At 54.8% G+C, this 18,169-nt stretch overlaps 1 protein-coding gene across 1 annotated transcript in view; it reads left to right on the top strand.

Annotated features, from left to right (window-relative positions):
• LOC147122453 (netrin-G1-like) overlaps positions 1-18,169 on the top strand; it is a 985,713-nt gene that overhangs the window by 46,889 nt on the left and 920,655 nt on the right. The gene's annotated exons all lie outside the window — the stretch shown is intronic.

Genomic DNA, 18,169 nt, shown 5'->3' with positions numbered 1-18,169 from the left:
CCCGCCCCCTCCGATCTCCCGAGCCCCGCCCCCCCCGATCTGCCGAGCCCCGCCCCCCGATCTCCCGAGCCCCACCCCCCCGAGCCCCGCCCCCCCCGATCTCCCGAGCCCCGCCCCCCCTGATCTGCCGAGCCCCGCCCCCCCCCGATCTCCCGAGTCTCGCGCCCCCCCCCCGATCTCCGGAGGCCCGATATCCCGAGCCCCGCCCCCCGCCCAAGCTGGCTTCAAGAGCAGAGAGCGAGACGCCGCCGCACGACCTACCGCGTGAGGCCCGGCCGGACTCAAGTCGCACGCGCTGACTCCTGCCCCACCCGCCTTTACTAAGATGGTGGCGGGTAGCGACGCTCGGCTGAGGCCCGCCCCTCCAGCCTTCACAAAGATGGCGGCGATCGGGGGCCGCTTGTTGACTGGGGCCGGGAGGTGCCTAGCTCGGGCGTGGGTGCGGAGGAGAGGCCGAGGCTTCGAGGCCTACATGGAAAAACGGGGAAAGGCAGGAAAATTAATGAGATTAGATAAAAGATTTAGAAAGTAATTAACTTTTTTTAAAAACAATGTGGCCTAGAAATTCATTGTAGCCACTTTTGGGGCGGTAAAGTCGGGCGGCCGCTAAAGTTTGCGCCCGGCGCAAAATCGAGGCCACTTCGCCGATATTCAGTAGCTTCCCCCTCAGAGTTTGCTCGAGCGCTATAACTGGTGCTGCACGCCTCTCTTTAGGCGCTAAGCCGGAGGTGCTGAGCGATAGCGCCGAGGGCCGGGCGCAGCGCAGGTGCGGCCATCTCGTGATTGACAGCAGACACCCTGGCGCCGGCCAGCTCTTAAGGGGGAAGGGTCGACTTGGTCTGCTGCCACGCCCTGGATAGTGGAGCCCTCCAGCTAGGCCTGAACACTGCTGCTGGACCCAAATAGCGCCTGAAGACATGGAGAAGGCCCGTGAACGAGCGCAGCGCTTCTCAGAGCTTGATCTGAGTGTCCTGGTTGGTGCTGTGGAGAAGAGGCGCCATATTTTGTACCCGGACAATGGCAGGAAGGCGCCGGGCCGCGTCTACCGGAGAGACTGGAGGCATGTCGCCAGCAAGGTGTCAGCCAACAGCGAGGTCCCCAGGAGCGGTGTCCAATGCCGCAAAAAGTTTAATGACCTCACTCGGGTTGTCAGGGTGAGTACCCTTTCCAGTGACCTCCTCATCCTTGCATGTGCACCTCACATTATGGGCAAAGGGACCTGAAAGCCCTAATGGCCAGCCTTCATCCAGCAGCTATGGGACAGGCATGAGCATCAATTGCACATTCTGCACTTAACACACTGGCCAAGCTATTCCACCATGGGAGGCAGTGCACATAAGATCAGGGCTACACACTGGCCAGGCTATTCCACCCATGGGAGGCAGTGCACACAAGATCAGGGCGACGCACTGGCCAGGCTATTCCACCATGGGAGGCAGTGCACACAAGATCAGGGCGACACACTGGTCAGGCTATTCCACCATGGGAGGCAGTGCACACAAGATCAGGGCTACACACTGTACTTAGAGGCCGTCCTTTCTCTTGCAGGCCAAGCTGGCCAATAATAAGAGCCGGACTGCGACCGGGGGGAGGCCGACCCCAGATCCAGCCGCTCACCGAGCTGCAACATCGCGTGGAGCGCATCATGGGTGGCCGGGTGATTGGGCCCGTTGCATGTGGAGAAGCCGACCCTGTTCTGGGCACCAATGGTAAGGACATCACCTTTTGGACCTCTCTCGTCCCACTTGCGCATCAGATCTACATCCTTTGCCACTGTCCGACCAAAGCGCTGAATGCCACAACTCATGCATCCCGCACTGACACCCTCTCCTCACTCTAAAGCTACTCTTGTGCCTTCCTGCTTTCAGATGGTGAGGAGGATGTCCCTGAACTTGCCAGTGACAGCCCCTCAGAGGAGGAGGAGGAGGAGGAGCAAGAGGAAGGCGGCCCATCAGGGGAACCCTCAGCCGTGGCAACCCATGCCAATGTAGGGGACACGTCTTCCCTGGAGGGGAGCGTGGCGGAAGTGTTGGAGGGGAGGGGAGCTCATGGGACCTGCGGCCTGCAGAAACACGGGAGGGGGGTGGAAGCTCAGCGGCCTTCTCCCCAGAGGGGGGAAGGGTCGGAGGGGAGTCCAATTGCTGGGCCCAGCGGCGTCCAGCAATGCAGGAAGGGTCGGCCAGCTCGGCGGCCTTCTCCCCAGAGGGAGAGTCCGGCCTCCAGTCCGGAGCTGGTCTTCGCCGAGGAGATGGGACGCCTCGAGGACTTGTCCGCGGACTCGGAGCGCCGGCACACGGAGCTCATGGGGGTAGTGGCACGGTTGCCTGAGGCCATCGAGTCCCTCTCTCGGAGTGTGACCGACGTCGGGGCCTCACAGGCCATCAGTTTGGCGGAATTCGGGGCAGAGCAGGCAGCGAGTCGGGCGGCATTCAGGGCAGATCAGGCAGCGAGTCGGGCGGCATTCGGGGCAGCTCAGGCAGCGAGTGGGCAGCTGATCAGTGGTGCCGTGCAGTCACTGGGTGCTCTGATGAGGTCACTGAACAGGGCAACACGGGCACTCACTGCTGCCACACTCGCTGTGTCAGCCAGGCATCGCCAGGGCACCCGGCGCGCTGCAGCAGCACAGCGTTCTGTCCCTCGGCAGATTGGTGCGCATGCTGCAGTGCTGGCCCGGGCGAGTGCCAGTGTCTCAGGTGACCAGCGAGCGCCTGCCATCCGCCAGCTTGCCCCCATTCTTCCAGCCGCCACTGCCACTCCCCCAGTGGAGCTGCCAGGAGCTGCTGCAGCGACTGATGCTGGCCAGCCACAGCTGCAGCATTCAACAGCCTCCCGCTCGATGGCCAGACCTCGACTAGGCCGACCCCCAAGGGCATCTGCCGTCACGACATGTGCCCCTCAGGAGCCTGCCCCCAGCCTTGCAGCAGCCAATGGCCTTACTTTGAGGCGGAGCAGCAGGGCGGGCAGGGGCCACACAAAGATGCCCAAGGCATCGCCCTAGCGGGCCAAAAAGTCGAATGTGTGGCCAGTTGTGTTTGTTTTTTGAGGCCGAGAATTGGATGTTTGTTTTTTGAAGGCCGAGGATGTGATGTTTGTTTTTTACGAAGGCTGAGGATGACGGCCATTTTAGTTGCACTGTTTTGTTAATCCTCTCCAGGTTGTGGGAGTGAGTAATGTGTTTGAGTGTTTTTTGGGGATTTCGTCTGTTTTTGGTTTTCATGTGGGAAGGGCCCTGAGTTTGTACAATAAAGCATTTTATTTATTAACATTGTCCATGTTTGATCTTTGAAGTGTTTGTTGCCTTAACCGGCTGAGGGCTTGCGGAGCGGCTGCAATCATGTTCTTTCATTGGCACAAGCCATTCCCTGACAGGGGGCCTAGAAGTGACGGTCAATAAGCCGCCGACGGGCGGCCCTTGGACCTTCTGCCTCCCTCCTGGGCTGGTACTCCTCGTCCTCCTCCTCCTCATGCTCCTCCTGCTCCTCCTCCTGAGGTGGTGGTCCAACGTGAGGTGGCAGTGCCTGAGTCCTGCGGATAGCCAGGTTGTGCAGCATGCAGCAAACGACGACGAATTGGGAGACTCGCTCCTGCGAATACTGGAGGGCTCCCCCGGAGCGATCGAGACAGCGGAACCGTTGCTTGAGGACGCCGATTGTTTGTTCTATGATGTTCATAGTCGCTTGATGGCTCTCGTTGTATGCCTCTTCAGCAGGGGTCGTGGGCGCGCGGAGTGGGGTCATGAGCCAGGTACACAAAGGATAGCCTTTGTCTCCGATAAGCCATCCTCTTGGGTGAGGCTGTGCCTGGAACATGTCAGCCACAGTTGTCTGTCGCAGGATAAAGGCATCGTGGCTGCTGCCTGGAAAGCGGGCATTGACAGCTAGGATGCGCTACCTGTGGTCACACACCAGCTGTACATTGAGGGAATGGTAGCCCTTCCGGTTGCGGTAATCCTCGGCATGCTCCAGAGGTGCCCGCAAAGCCACATGCGTGCAGTCAATGGCACCCTGCACCATGGGGAAGCCCGCTATTCTTGCAAATCCCACTGCACGCTGCTGCTGCTTGTCCAGGGTCATGGGGAAGGAGATGAATTGATGTCTCCTTCTGAAAAGGGCATCGGTCACCTGGCGGATGCAGCAATGCACGGCGAACTGGGAGATGTTAGCAATGTCATAGAGTCATAGAGTCATAGAGTCATAGAGTTTTACAGCACAGAAAGAGGCCCTTCGGCCCATCGTGTCTGCGCCGCCCATCCATCCCTGTCCAGTCTAATCCCATTTTCCAGCATTTGGTCCATAGCCTTGTATGCAATGGCATTTCAAGTGCTCATCCAAATGCTTCTTGAATGTTGTGAGGGTTCCTGCCTCCACCACCCTTTCAGGCATTGAGTTCCACATTCCAACCACCCTCTGGGTGAAAAAGTTCCTCCTCAAATCCCCTCTAAATCTCCTGCCCCTTACCCTGAATCTATGCCCCCTTGTTATTGACCCCCCCACTAAGGGGAAAAGTTCCTCTTTATCTACCCTATCTATGCCCCTCATTATTTTGTACACCTCAATCAGGTCCCCCCTCAGCCTTCTCTGCTCCAAGGAAAACAACTCCAGCCTGTCCAGCCTCTCTTCATAGCTGAGGCGCTCCATCCCAGGTAACATCCTGGTGAATCTTCTCTGCACCCTCTCCAAAGCAATCACATCCTTCCTATAGTGAGGCGACCAGAACTGCACACAGTACTCCAGCTGTGGCCTCACCAGCGTTTTGTACAGCTCCATCATAACCTCCCTGCTCTTATATTCTATGCCTCGGCTAATGAAGGCAAGTATCCCATATGCCTTTTTAACCACCTTATCTACCTGCTCCGCTGCCTTCAGGGATCTATGTACATGTACACCAAGGTCCCTCTGACCCTCTGTACTTCCTAGGGTCCTACCACTCATTGTGTATTCCCTTGCCTTATTTGTCCATCCAAAATGCATCACCTCGCACTTTTCAGGGTTAAATTCCATTTGCCACTTTTCCGCCCATCTGACCAACCCGTTTATATCGTCCTGTAGCCGGAGGCTTTCCTCCTCGCAATTTACCACCCCACCAATTTTCGTGTCATCTGCGAACTTACTGATCATACCTTTTACATTCTCATCCAAATCATTTATGTAGATCACAAACAATAAGGGACCCAGCACCGATCCCTGAGGTACCCCACTGGACACAGGCTTCCAGTCACAAAAGCAACCTTCGACCATCACCCTCTGCCTCCTGCCACTCAGCCAGTTTAGGATCCAACGCGCCAAGGCACCCTGGATCCCATGGGCTCTTACCTTCTTGACCAGTCTCCTATGCGGGACTTTGTCAAAAGCTTTACTGAAGTCCATGTACACCACATCCACAGCATTTCCCTCATCCACCCCACTAGTCACCCCCTCGAAAAATTCGATCAGATTTGTTAGACATGATTTACCCTTGACAAAGCCATGCTGACTATCCCCGATTAATCCTTGCCTCTCCAAGTGGAGGTTAATTTTGTCCCTCAGAATTTTTTCCAATAATTTCCCCACCACAGATGTTAGACTCACTGGCCTGTAATTCCCTGGTTTATCCCTGCTACCCTTCTTGAATAATGGTACTACGTTAGCTGTTCTCCAGTCCTCTGGTACATCCCCTGTGGCCAGAGAGGTTCTGAAAATTAGTGTCAGAGCCCCTGCAATCTCCTCCCTTGCCTCCCACAGCAGCCTGGGATACATCTCGTCCGGGCCTGGGGATTTATCCACTTTTTGGCCCGCTAAAACCGCTAGCACCTCCTCCCTCTCGATGCTAATATGTTCAAGTATGTCACAGTCCCCTTGCCCGATTTCTATGTCTGCATCGTCTTTCTCCATAGTGAACACAGATGCAAAAAATTCATTTAAAACCCCGCCTACATCCTCTGGCTCTACACACAGATTGCCACTTTGGTCCCTAATGGGCCCTACCCTTTCCCTGGTTATCCTCTTGCCCTTAATATACTTATAAAACATCTTAGGATTTTCCTTTATTTTGCTCGCCAGTGTTATTTCATGGCCCCTCCTCGCCCTCCTAATTTCTTTTTTAAGTATGCCCCTGCACTTTTTATACTCCTCTAGGGCTTCTTCTGTCTTTAGTCTTTTGTAACTGCCAAAAGCCCCCCTCTTATTTCTAATGCATTTTTGTATATCCCTTGTCATCCAAGGTTCCCTTTGCTTGTTGGTCCCACCCTTGACCTTTACAGGAACATGTTGGCGTTGTACTCTCTCTATTTCCCTTCTGAAAGTCTCCCACTGTTTTGATGTGGATTTTCCTATAAGCAGCTGCTCCCAGTCCACTTTGGCCAGATCCTGCCTTATCATATTAAAATCGGCCTTCCCCCAATTTAGAACCCTTATTTCCGGGCCGTCTTTGTCTTTTTCCATGACCACCTTAAATCTCACCGAATTATGGTCACTGTCGCCAAAATGCTCTCCTACTGACACTTCCACCACTTGCCCGGCTACATTCCCCAGAATTAGGTCCAGTACCGCCCCCTCTCTTGTAGGACTTTCTACATGTTGGCTCAAAAAGCTCTCCTGGATTCACTTTAAGAATTCTGCACCCTCTAAGCCTTTCACACTCTGACTGTCCCAATTTATATTGGGGAAGTTGAAATCCCCCACTATTATTACCCTATTATTTTCGCACTTCTCGGAGATTTGCCGACATATCTGTTCCTCTATCTCCCCCTGACTGTTTGGGGGCCTATAGTACACTCCCAGCAAAGTGCTTGCCCCCTTTTTGTTTTTAAGTTCTACCCATATGGCCTCATTAGAGGAACCCGCTAATATATCATCCCTCCTTACAGCAGTAATTGACTCCTTAATTAATATTGCAACACCCCCTCCCCTTTTACACCCCCCTCTGTCTCGCCTGAAGATTCTATACCCCGGAATATTGAGCTGCCAGTCCTGACCCTCCCTCAACCATGTCTCCGTGATAGCAACAATATCGTACTCCCATGTGTTCAACAACAACTTCAGTTCATCCACCTTATTTGCAAGACTCCTTGCATTAAAATAAATGCCTTCCAGCCTTGCATTAAAATAAATGCCTTCCAGCCCTGCCATATTCTCTTTTGCCTTCACATATTTGCTCTGCCTTCCCAGCTGACTTGTTTTTCCCTCTGTATTTGGCCGTAAATCACCCCCTACTATAGCTCCACTCTGTACCCCAACCCCCTGCCATGTTAGTTTAAACCCTCCCCAGCAGTGCTAGCAAACCTCCCCGCAAGGATATTGGTTCCCCCCTGGTTCAGGTGTAAACCGTCCGACTTGTACAAGTCCCACCTTTCCCAGAAGCAGACCCAGTGATCCAGGAAACTAAAGCCCTCCCCCTTGCACCATCCCTTTAGCCACGCATTCATCTGTTCTATCTTCCTATTCCTATACTTACTAGCACGTGGCACCGGGAGTAATCCAGAGATTACAACCTTTGAGGTCCTGCTCCTTAATCCTTCACCTAGCTCCCTAAATTCTTGCTGCAGGACCTCATCCCTCTTTTTACCTATGTCGTTGGTACCAATGTGGACCACGACCACTGGCTGTTCTCCCTCCCCCTCCAGAATGCCCTGCAGCCGCTCAGTGACATCCTTGACCCTGGCACCAGGGAGGCAACAAACCATCCTGGATTCACGTCTACGGCCACAGAAACGCCTATCTGTTCCCCTTACTATAGAATCCCCTACCACTATTGCTCTCCCACTCTTTTTCCCCCCTTCCTGGGCAGCAGGAGCACCCCCAGTGCCAGGAAGTTGGCCGCTGCTGCCTTCCCCTGGTGAGTCATCCCCCTCAACAGTATCCAAAGCGGTATACTTGTTTGAAAGGGGGATGTCCGCAGGGGTTCCCTGCACTACCTGCCTGCCTTTGTTGCTCCGCCTGATGGTCACCCCCTGTGCTGCCCTACCCTGAGGCGTGCACAACTCGCTAAACGTGTTATCCACGAGCCTTTCAGCATCGCGCATGCTCCAAAATTCATCCACCCGCAGCTCGAGCGCCGCAATGCGGTCTACAAGTAGCTGCAGCTGGATGCATTTCCTGCACACATGGTCATCAGGGACACTGGCAGCATCCCTGACTTCCCACATAGAGCAGGAGGAGCAGAGCACGGGTCTGAACTCTCCTGCCATGACTTACCCCTTTAATTTCTTTAAAAATTTATTCAATACCCCAGTTACAGGTATGCTCTAGGGCGCTTTATTTACCAACTATCCCCACTACACCACAGAAATTTAACACCACAGAATTCAAGCTTGTATTGAAAAAAGAGAAATACTCACCAACCAATCACCTACCTGCTCCCTGGTGACATCACACACTGATTACTTTTTACCTCTCTCCCCGCTGCTGAGTTGGTCGGGCCTCGCCTCTCTCCGGTTTTTATACCGGTCTCACCACACTGCTCCCGACTGGTCTCGGGCCTCGCCTCTCTCCGGTTTTTATACCGGTCTCACCACACTGCTCCCGACTGGTCTCGGGCCTCGCCTCTCTCCGGTTTTTATACCGGTCTCACCACACTGCTCCCGACTGGTCTCGGGCCTCGCCTCTCTCCGGTTTTTATACCGGTCTCACCACACTGCTCCCGACTGGTCTCGGGCCTCGCCTCTCTCCGGTTTTTATACCGGGCTCCTCACCACGCTGCTCCCGACTGTTCTCGGGCCTCGCCTCTCTCCGGTTTTTATACCGGTCTCACCACACTGCTCCCGACTGGTCTCGGGCCTCGCTGGTCGCCGGGTTTTCTCCCGAGCTCCTCCTCGCTGCTCCCGCTGGTCCCGACTGGTCTCGGGCCTCGCCTCTCTCCGGTTTTTATACCGGTCTCACCACACTGCTCCCGACTGGTCTCGGGCCTCGCTGGTCGCCGGGTTTTCTCCCGAGCTCCTCCTCGCTGCTCCCGCTGGTCCCGACTGGTCTCGGGCCTCGCCTCTCTCCGGTTTTTATACCGGTCTCACCACACTGCTCCCGACTGGTCTTGGGCCTCGCTGGTCACCGGGTTTTCTCCCGAGCTCCTCCTCGCTGCTCCCGCTGGTCCCGACTGGTCTCGGGCCTCGCCTCTCTCCGGTTTTTATACCGGTCTCACCACACTGCTCCCGACTGGTCTTGGGCCTCGCTGGTCGCCGGGTTTTCTCCCGAGCTCCTCCTCGCTGCTCCCGCTGGTCCCGACTGGTCTCGGGCCTCGCCTCTCTCCGGTTTTTATACCGGTCTCACCACACTGCTCCCGACTGGTCTCGGGCCTCGCTGGTCGCCGGGTTTTCTCCCGAGCTCCTCCTCGCTGCTCCCGCTGGTCCCGACTGGTCTCGGGCCTCGCCTCTCTCCGGTTTTTATACCGGGCTCCTCACCACGCTGCTCCCGACTGGTCTCGGGCCTCGCCTCTCTCCGGTTTTTATACCGGTCTCACCACACTGCTCCCGACTGGTCTCGGGCCTCGCTGGTCGCCGGGTTTTCTCCCGAGCTCCTCCTCGCTGCTCCCGCTGGTCCCGACTGGTCTCGGGCCTCGCCTCTCTCCGGTTTTTATACCGGTCTCACCACACTGCTCCCGACTGGTCTCGGGCCTCGCCTCTCTCCGGTTTTTATACCGGTCTCGCCACACTGCTCCCGACTGGTCTCGGGCCTCGCTGGTCGCCGGGTTTTCTCCCGAGCTCCTCCTCGCTGCTCCCGCTGGTCCCGACTGGTCTCGGGCCTCGCCTCTCTCCGGTTTTTATACCGGACTCACCACACTGCTCCCGACTGGTCTCGGGCCTCGCTGGTCGCCGGGTTTTCTCCCGAGCTCCTCCTCGCTGCTCCCGCTGGTCCCGACTGGTCTCGGGCCTCGCCTCTCTCCGGTTTTTATACCGGTCTCACCACACTGCTCCCGACTGGTCTCGGGCCCAGCAATGGATTGGAAGGAGCCGGTGGCATAGAAGTTGAGAGCCACCATCACCTTCACTGCCACCGACAGAGACGTCCTGCGCATCAGCTGTGGCTGCAGATCTCTGTGAAGCAGCTGGCAGATGTCTGCAACCACCTCCCTTCTGAATCGCAGCCTCCTAACACACTTCGCGGCAGACATGGTCAGATAGGAGGACTGCTGGCGGTATACCCTGGGTGAGTAAGGCCTCAGTTGGCGACGCCTGTTGCCCCCTCTGCGTCTAGCCAGGGCTGCCACTCTCTCACGGCGTCTGTAAGCCCTTCTGGCATAAGGCTGAAACTCAGCGTTGGCACCCAATGCAGCCCCCATTATATGCTGGCAAACACTGAGCTCTCAATGAAGGCAAAGATAATTGCTAAGCTCTGGCCTGAGCCAAAAATACCTGTCCTAGTGTTGGTCCAAACCAGTAAGCTCTCCTCCTTGGTCTCTCTCCAAAAAACCGTTGCACAAGAGTGAATGCTGCAAAATGGCTGGCCTTTATAGTGCAGGGTAAGTGCCCTTTAATTAGCGCTCCCCGCGGCCCGCCTCGGCTGTGTACCGTTCCACTTCACAGTCGTTAGGGCCGCCCGGCGCACAATGGGCCGGCGCGAGTGAAGTTCCGGTTCGGGGCGCACAAAGGGCGTTGCACTAGGAAATGACGTCATGATCTGCGCGCGCAGCAGGGCGCGCGCTAAGACTTTGCGCCAGCGCTAAATGTGTACTGAAGTTGGGGCGAGGCGCAGATCGCGCTGCGCCCGGGCGCTAAGCGCCTAGCGCTCGAGATCTACTCCTCCTAAGGCGCTAACGGCTGGCGCGCCCAACTGAATTTCTAGGCCAATGTGTTTTAAAAGCAACTTTTTTTTTAAAGATGCAGAAAGCGGGAAAAAGAAAGGAAAAGTTTGGAATCAAGATGGCGGCGACTCACCTCGGTTCAGAATGATAAGGCCCGCCCCCACACACGCACCGATTGGTTGACCATCAGGTCACCGAAGCGTAGGATTGGTCAATCGTCCCGTCACTCGACTGTAGGAGGGCCCGCCCGCACGTGCCAGGAACCCGGCGTACGATTGGTCGACCTCGAGGTCACTCTATCGCTAATGAGCGGATAATGAGATGCTAATGAGCGGAATGTTGAACGTTTTTTGGATACCGCAGGCACGATTTTTGTCCGGCCGAAAAGTAAATACGCCTATGACTGGTCCGTAATCGTAAGCTTTCTTTTGATGTGACGCGCGTGTAGGTACGCTCTATAACTTTCGAACGTATAGAGAACAGACAGACAGACAGAAGAGGTCTTTTATATATATAGATGGCGCATTGTCTGAACTCTGACCTCGCTCCCACACTTCAGAGAAACTCGCCCATCACTGGATCTTTGTTCAGTCTGATTTTGCAGCTCACAGCTAAAGATAAAACAGCAGAGATTCAAAAACCTGGACCCGTATTAACGGGCCCTGTCCTCACGGACTGGAGTCACATATCGGCCCAGCCCGGGTAAGGACGGCAGGTTTCCTTCCCTAAAGGACATTGTGAACCAGTTGGGTTTTTACAACAATCCGACAGATTCATGGTCTCTGATCCCAGATTTTATTTCAATTTTTCAAACTGCCCCACGGTGGGATTTGAACTCACGTTCTCAGGATTATTAGTCCGGGAACAGAATCCCTGCACCACCGTATCCCGGCACATCACATCGCCGCAATAACAACCTGCATTTATATAGCGCCTTTAACACAGTAAAACCTCCCAAGGTGCTTCACAGGAGCGTAAATCAGACAAACTGACCCCGAGACACATGAGGAGATATTAGGACAGGTGACCAAAGGCTGGGTCAAAGAGGGAGGTTTTAAGGAGCATCTTAAAGGAGGAGAGAGAGGCGGAGAGGTTTAGGGAGGGAATTCCAGAGCTTAGGGCCCAGGCAGCTGAAGGCACGGCCGCCAATGGTGGAGCGATTAAAATCGGGGATGGACAAGAGGCCAGAATTGGAAGAGCGCAGAGATCTCGGAGGGTGGTGGAGCTGGAGGAGGTTACAGAGATAGGGAGGGTTGTAGGGCTGGAGGAGGTTACAGAGATAGGGAGGGGTGTAGGGCTGGAGGAAGTTACAGAGAGAGGGAGGGTTGTAGGGCTGGAGGAAGTTACAGAGAGAGGGAGGGTTGTAGGGCTGGAGGAGGTTACAGAGAGAGGGAGGGGTGTAGGGCTGGAGGAGTTTACAGAGAGAGGGAGGGTTGTAGGGCTGGAGGAGGTTACAGAGAGAGGGAGGGCTGTGGGGCTGGAGGAGGTTACAGAGAGAGGGAGGGTTGTAGGGCCGGAGGAGGGTACAGAGAGAGGGAGGGCTGTAGGGCTGGAGGAGGTTACAGAGAGAGGGAGGGTTGTAGGGCTGGAGGAGGTTACAGAGAGAGGGAGGGGTGTAGGGCTGGAGGAGGTTACAGAGAGAGGGAGGGGTGTAGGGCTGGAGGAGGGTACAGAGAGAGGGAGGGCGAGGACATGGAGGAATTTGAACACAAGGATGAGAATTTTTAAATCTACAGATTCTGAGCAGGAATTAGAGTCTTTGCACCAAGTTTACAGTCACAGTCTGAATACATTCTCACCCTGGAGTCTTTCCGTCTCACTCACCCACTCACAGTGAATACAGAATCAGAGAACAGAAGTTCAGGAGACGGAACAGATTGGGAAAGAAGGAGCGAGTACACGTGGAAAAAACTGTTCCATATTAAAACACGCAAACTACGAGATAAAGGCCGATAAATTCGGCCCCGTTTTTCGGGCACTAACCGGCCTACTAAGCCCTAATATGGCGGCAGGAAGCCAATAATTATCCTCAACCAACATCATCGAATCAGAGAATGGTTACAGCACGGAACAAGGCCATTCGGCCCGTCGAGCCCGTGCCGGCTCTCCGCAAGAACACTTCAGCTAGTCCCACTGCCCCGCCCTTTCCCCGGAGCCCTGCTAATTACTTTCCATCAGATAATTATCCAACTCCCCTTTGAAAGCTGTGATTGAATCTGCCTCCACCGCCCTTTCAGGCAGTGCATTCCAGATCATAACCACTCGCTGAGTAAAAGAGTTTTTCCTCATGTCGTCTTTGGTTCTTCTGCCAATCACCTTAAATCTGTGTCCTCTGGTTCTCGACCCTTCCGCCAATGGGAACGGTTTCTCTCTATCTACTCTGTCCAGACCCCTCATGATTTTGAACACCTCTATCAAATCTCCTCTCAATCTTCTCTGCTCCAAGGAGAACAACCCCAGCTTCTCCAGTCTATCCACGTAACTGAAGTCCCTCATTCCAGGAATCATTCTCATTAATCTTTTCTGCACCCTCTCTAAGGCCTTCACATCCTTCCTAAAGTGTGGTGCCCAGAATTGGACACAATACTCCAGTTGGGGCCGAACCAGTGTTTTATACAGGTTGATCATAATCTCCACACTTTTGTTCTCTATCCCTCTATTTATGAAGCCCAGGATCCCGTAAGCCTTTTTAACTGCTTTCTCAACCTGCCCTGCCACCTTCAATGCACACCCCCCCCCCAGGTCTCTCTGTTCGTGCCCCCCTTTCAGGATCGGACCATTTAGTTTATATTTCCTCTCCTCATTCTTTCTGCCAAAATGTATCACTTCACACTTTTCTGTGTTAAATTTCATCTGCCACGTGTCCGCCCATTTCACCAGCCTGTCTATGTCTTCCTGAAGTCTATCACTCTCCTCCTCACTGTTCACTGTACTTCCAAGTTTAGTGTCATCTGCAAATTTTGAAATTGTGCCCTGTACACCCAAGTCCAAGTCATTAATATATATCAAGCAGTGGTCCTAGAACTGACTGCTGGGGAACACCACTGTAAACCTTCCTCCAGTCCGAAAAACAACCGTTCACCACTACTCTCTGTTTCCTGTCACTCAGTCAATTCCGTATCCATGCTGCCACTGTCCCTTTTATTCCATGGGCTTCAACTTTGTTGGTAAGCCTATTATGTGGCACTTTATCAAATGCCTTTTGTAAATCCATGTACACCACGTCAACCGCATTACCCTCATCAACCCTCTCTGTTACCTCATCAAAAAACTCAATCAAGTCAGTTAAACACGATTTGCGTTTAACAAATCCGTGCTGGCTTTCCTTAATTAATCCACACTTGTCAAAGTGACTGTTAATTTTGTCCCTGATTATCGATTCTCAAAGCTTCCCCACTACTGAGGTTAAACTGACGGGCCTGTCGTTGCTGGGTTTATCCTTACAGCCTTTTTTGAACAAGGGTGTAACATTTGCAATTCTCCAGTATCGAAGGAGGATTGGAAGATTATGGCCAGTATCTCCGCGATTTCCACCCTTACCTCCCTCAGCATCCTAGGATACATCCCTTCCGGTCCTGGTGACTTATCAACTTTAAGTAGAGCCAGTCTTTCTAGTACCTCCTCTTTATCAATTTTGATCCCATCCAGTATCTCCACTCCCTCCTCCTTCACTATGACTTTGGCAGCATCTTCTTCCTTGGTGAAGACAGGTGCAAAGTACTCATTTAGTACCTCAGCCATACCCTCTGCCTCCCTGCGTAGGTCTCCATTATGGACCCTAATCGGCCCCACCCCTCCTCTTACTACCCTTTTACTATTGATATGCCGATAGAATCCTTTAGGATTCCCTTTTCTGTTAACAACTAAAACACTGAAACAGAGAATCTGTTCATTCTTCTCACGGCTGTTTTCTACAACAGTCACATCCTTCAAAAGTGTTTAATTCTTTGAAGAAAGAAAGAACTTGGATTTTTAGAGCACCTGTCACCACCTCAGGACGTCCCAAAGAGCTTCACAGCCAATGGAATCCTTCACTGCGTGTAGTCACTGTAGTAATGTCAGAAACGCAGCAGCTAATTAGTGCACAGCAAGCTCCCACAAACAGCAATGTAATAATGACCAGATCTTCGGATTCACTGATACTGATTGAGGGAAAAATATTGGCCAGGACTCCGGGAAAAATTCCCCGAATCTTCTTCAAAATAATGCTGTGGGGCCGTTCACATCTCCCTCAGAGGGCAGATGGGGCCTTGGTTTACTGTCTCGACCCAAAGACGGCACGTCCGACAGTGCAGCACTCGCTCAGTACTGCCCCTCCGACAGTGCAGCACTCCCTCAGTACTGCCCCTCCGACAGTGCAGCACTCCCTCAGTACTGCCCCTCCGACAGTGCAGCGCTCCCTCAGTACTGCCCCTCCGACAGTGCAGCGCTCCCTCAGTACTGCCCCTCCGACAGTGCAGCACTCCCTCAGTACTGCCCCTCCGATAGTGCAGCGCTCCCTCAGTACTGCCCCTCCGACAGTGCAGCACTCCCTCAGTACTGCCCCTCCGACAGTGCAGCGCTCCCTCAGAACTGCCCCTCCGACAGTGCAGCGCTCCCTCAGTACTGCCCCTCCGACAGTGCAGCACTCCCTCAGTACTGCTCCTCCGACAGTGCAGCGCTCCCTCAGTACTGCCCCTCCGACAGTGCAGCGCTCCCTCAGTACTGCCCCTCCGACAGTGCAGCACCCCCTCAGTACTGCCCCTCTGACAGTGCAGCCCTCCCTCAGTACTGCCCCTCCGACAGTGCAGCTCTCCCTCAGTACTGCCCCTCCAACAGTGCAGCACTCCCTCAGTACTGCCCCTCCGACAGTGCAGCGCTCCCTCAGTACTGCCCCTCCGACAGTGCAGCGTTCCCTCAGTACTGCCCCTCCGACAGTGCAGCACTCCCTCAGTACTGCCCCTCCAACAGTGCAGCTCTCCCTCAGTGCTGCCCCGCCGACAGTGCAGCACTCCCTCAGTACTGCCCCTCCGACAGTGCAGCACTCCCTCAGTACTGCCCCTCTGACAGTGCAGGTCTCCCTCAGTGCTGCCCCTCCGACAGTGCAGCACTCCCTCAGTACTGCCCCTCCGACAGTGCGGCACCCCCTCAGTACTGCCCCTCCGACAGTGCAGCACTCCCTCAGTAATGCCCCTCCGACAGTGCAGCACTCCCTCAGTACTGCCTCTCCGACAGTGCAGCACTCCCTCAGTACTGCCCCTCCGACAGTGTAGCACTCCCTCAGTACTGCCCCTCCGACAGTGCAGCTCTCCCTCAGTGCTGCCCCTCCGACAGTGCAGCACTCCCTCAGTACTGCCCCTCCGACAGTGCGGCACTCCCTCAGTACTGCCCCTCCGACAGTGCAGCACTCCCTCAGTACTGCCCCTCTGACAGTGCAGCAATCCCTCAGGACTGCCCCTCCGACAGTGCAGCACTCATACTGCCCCTCTGACAGTGCAGCATTGATGCGCTATCAATTACTCATAAAAGACTGAGAGTTAGAAGAGTAACTAAAGGCTTTTATTAACAACAGAATGGAGGTCTGCCTCGCGTGGTCGACCGGTCCATGATACTAAGGGCTGGGGAGCAGTCACCTTTATACTCGGACCTGTGGGAGGAGTCAGCCGAGGCATGTCCAGGCATGTACACAGTGGAATACAAACAGGACAAACAGGAATACAAACAGTGGTTTACCACATTCACCCCTTGTTTAAAATTGAGTCCGGCAGGGTGAAGTGTATTAAAAGTTAGTGTATTGGAGTCTCTCCGGAGGTCTTGTCTGCCGCTGTGATCTGCGTGGCGACGGCAGGGGTAGTGAAGTTTCCGGCGTCGAGTCCAGCGTAGGCTGTGGCACAGGCGTGTCGTCCTCGTAGATGTCGAGCGGGTCGCGGGGCCCAGGCCTGCCGTCTGCTGGGGCTGGATATCGGATCGTGGGGGGGGGTGGTAGTGGGTAGTGGGTTACTGCGGCCCCCGAGGGTGCAAGGTCTCTTATGGAGACTGTGTCCTCCCGCCCGTCCGGGTATGCGATGTAAGCATACTGGGGGTTGGCGTGGAGGAGGTCGACCCTCTCGACCAGGGGGTCCGTTTTATGGGTCCTCACGTGTCTTCTCAGTAGGACCGGCCCTGGGGACGTCAGCCATGGCGGTAGCGATGTCCCCGATGTGGACTTCCTTGGGAAGACAAACATTTTCTCATGAGGGGTGGCGTTAGTGGCAGTGCAGAGCAGTGACCGAATAGAGTGGAGCGCATCGGGGAGCACATCCTGCCAGCGGGAGGTTGGAAGGCCCCTAGACTTTAAGGCTAGCAGGACGGCCTTCCAAACTGTCGCATTTTCTCTTTCCACCTGTCCGTTCCCCCGGGGGTTGTAACTGGTGGTCCTGCTTGTGGCAATACCCCTAGTTAGCAGGTACTGACGGAGTTCGTCGCTCATAAACGATGAGCCCCGGTCGCTATGGATATAGCTGGGGAAGCCGAACAGGGTGAAGAGGTTGTTCAGACATTTAATGACCGTGGCACTTGTCATGTCCGGGCAGGGGAAGGCGAACGGGAAACGGGAGTACTCATCAATAATATTGAGGAAGTACACATTGCGGTCGGAGGAGGGGAGAGGCCCTTTAAAATCGACGCTCAGGCGCTCGAAGGGGCGAGTGGCTTTTATCAGGTGGGCCCTGTCTGGTCTATAAAAGTGCGGTTTGCACTCAGCGCAGACTTGGCAGTTCCTGGTCATGGTCCTGACCTCCTCAATAGAGTAAGGCAGGTTGCGGGCCTTGATGAAGTGGAAGAACCTGGTGACCCCCGGGTGGCAGAGGTCATTGTGGAGGGCCCGCAGTCTATCGATCTGCGCGCTGGCGCAGGTGCCACGCGATAGCGCATCCGGGGGTTCATTTAGCTTCCCGGGCCGGTACAAGATCTCGTAGTTGTAGGTGGAAAGTTCGATTCTCCACCTCAAGATCTTGTCATTTTTGATTTTGCCCCTCTGCTTGTTGTTAAACATAAAAGCAACTGAACGCTGGTCAGTGAGCAGGGTAAATCGTTTTCCGGCCAGGTAGTGCCTCCAATGACGCACAGCCTCCACAATCGCCTGGGCCTCCTTCTCAACAGCGGAGTGTCTGGTCTCCGGGCCTTGGAGGGTTCGTGAAAAGAAGGCCACGGGTCTCCCCGCCTGATTGAGGGTAGCGGCCAGGGCAAAGTCAGACGCGTCGCTTTCCACCTGGAAGGGGATGGATTCGTCCACTGCGTGCATGGTGGCTTTGGCAATGTCCTCCTTGATACGGTGGAAGGCTAAGCGGGCCTCTGCCGTCAAGGGAAAAGAGGTGGACTTGATCAGCGGACGGGCCTTGTCCGCATAGTAGGGGACCCACTGGGCGTAATAGGAGAAAAACCCTAGGCACCTCTTCAGGGCCTTGAGGCAGTGGGGCAGTGGAAGTTCCATAAGGGGACG

The sequence above is a fragment of the Somniosus microcephalus genome, chromosome 3 (assembly GCF_052327205.1).
Source record: "Somniosus microcephalus isolate GS21.2 chromosome 3, FLI_Smic_1.0, whole genome shotgun sequence".
In the NCBI taxonomy this organism is placed as follows: domain Eukaryota; kingdom Metazoa; phylum Chordata; class Chondrichthyes; order Squaliformes; family Somniosidae; genus Somniosus; species Somniosus microcephalus.
The sequence above is the reverse complement of the archived record's forward strand: the minus strand, read 5'-3'. Positions and strand labels throughout refer to the sequence as shown.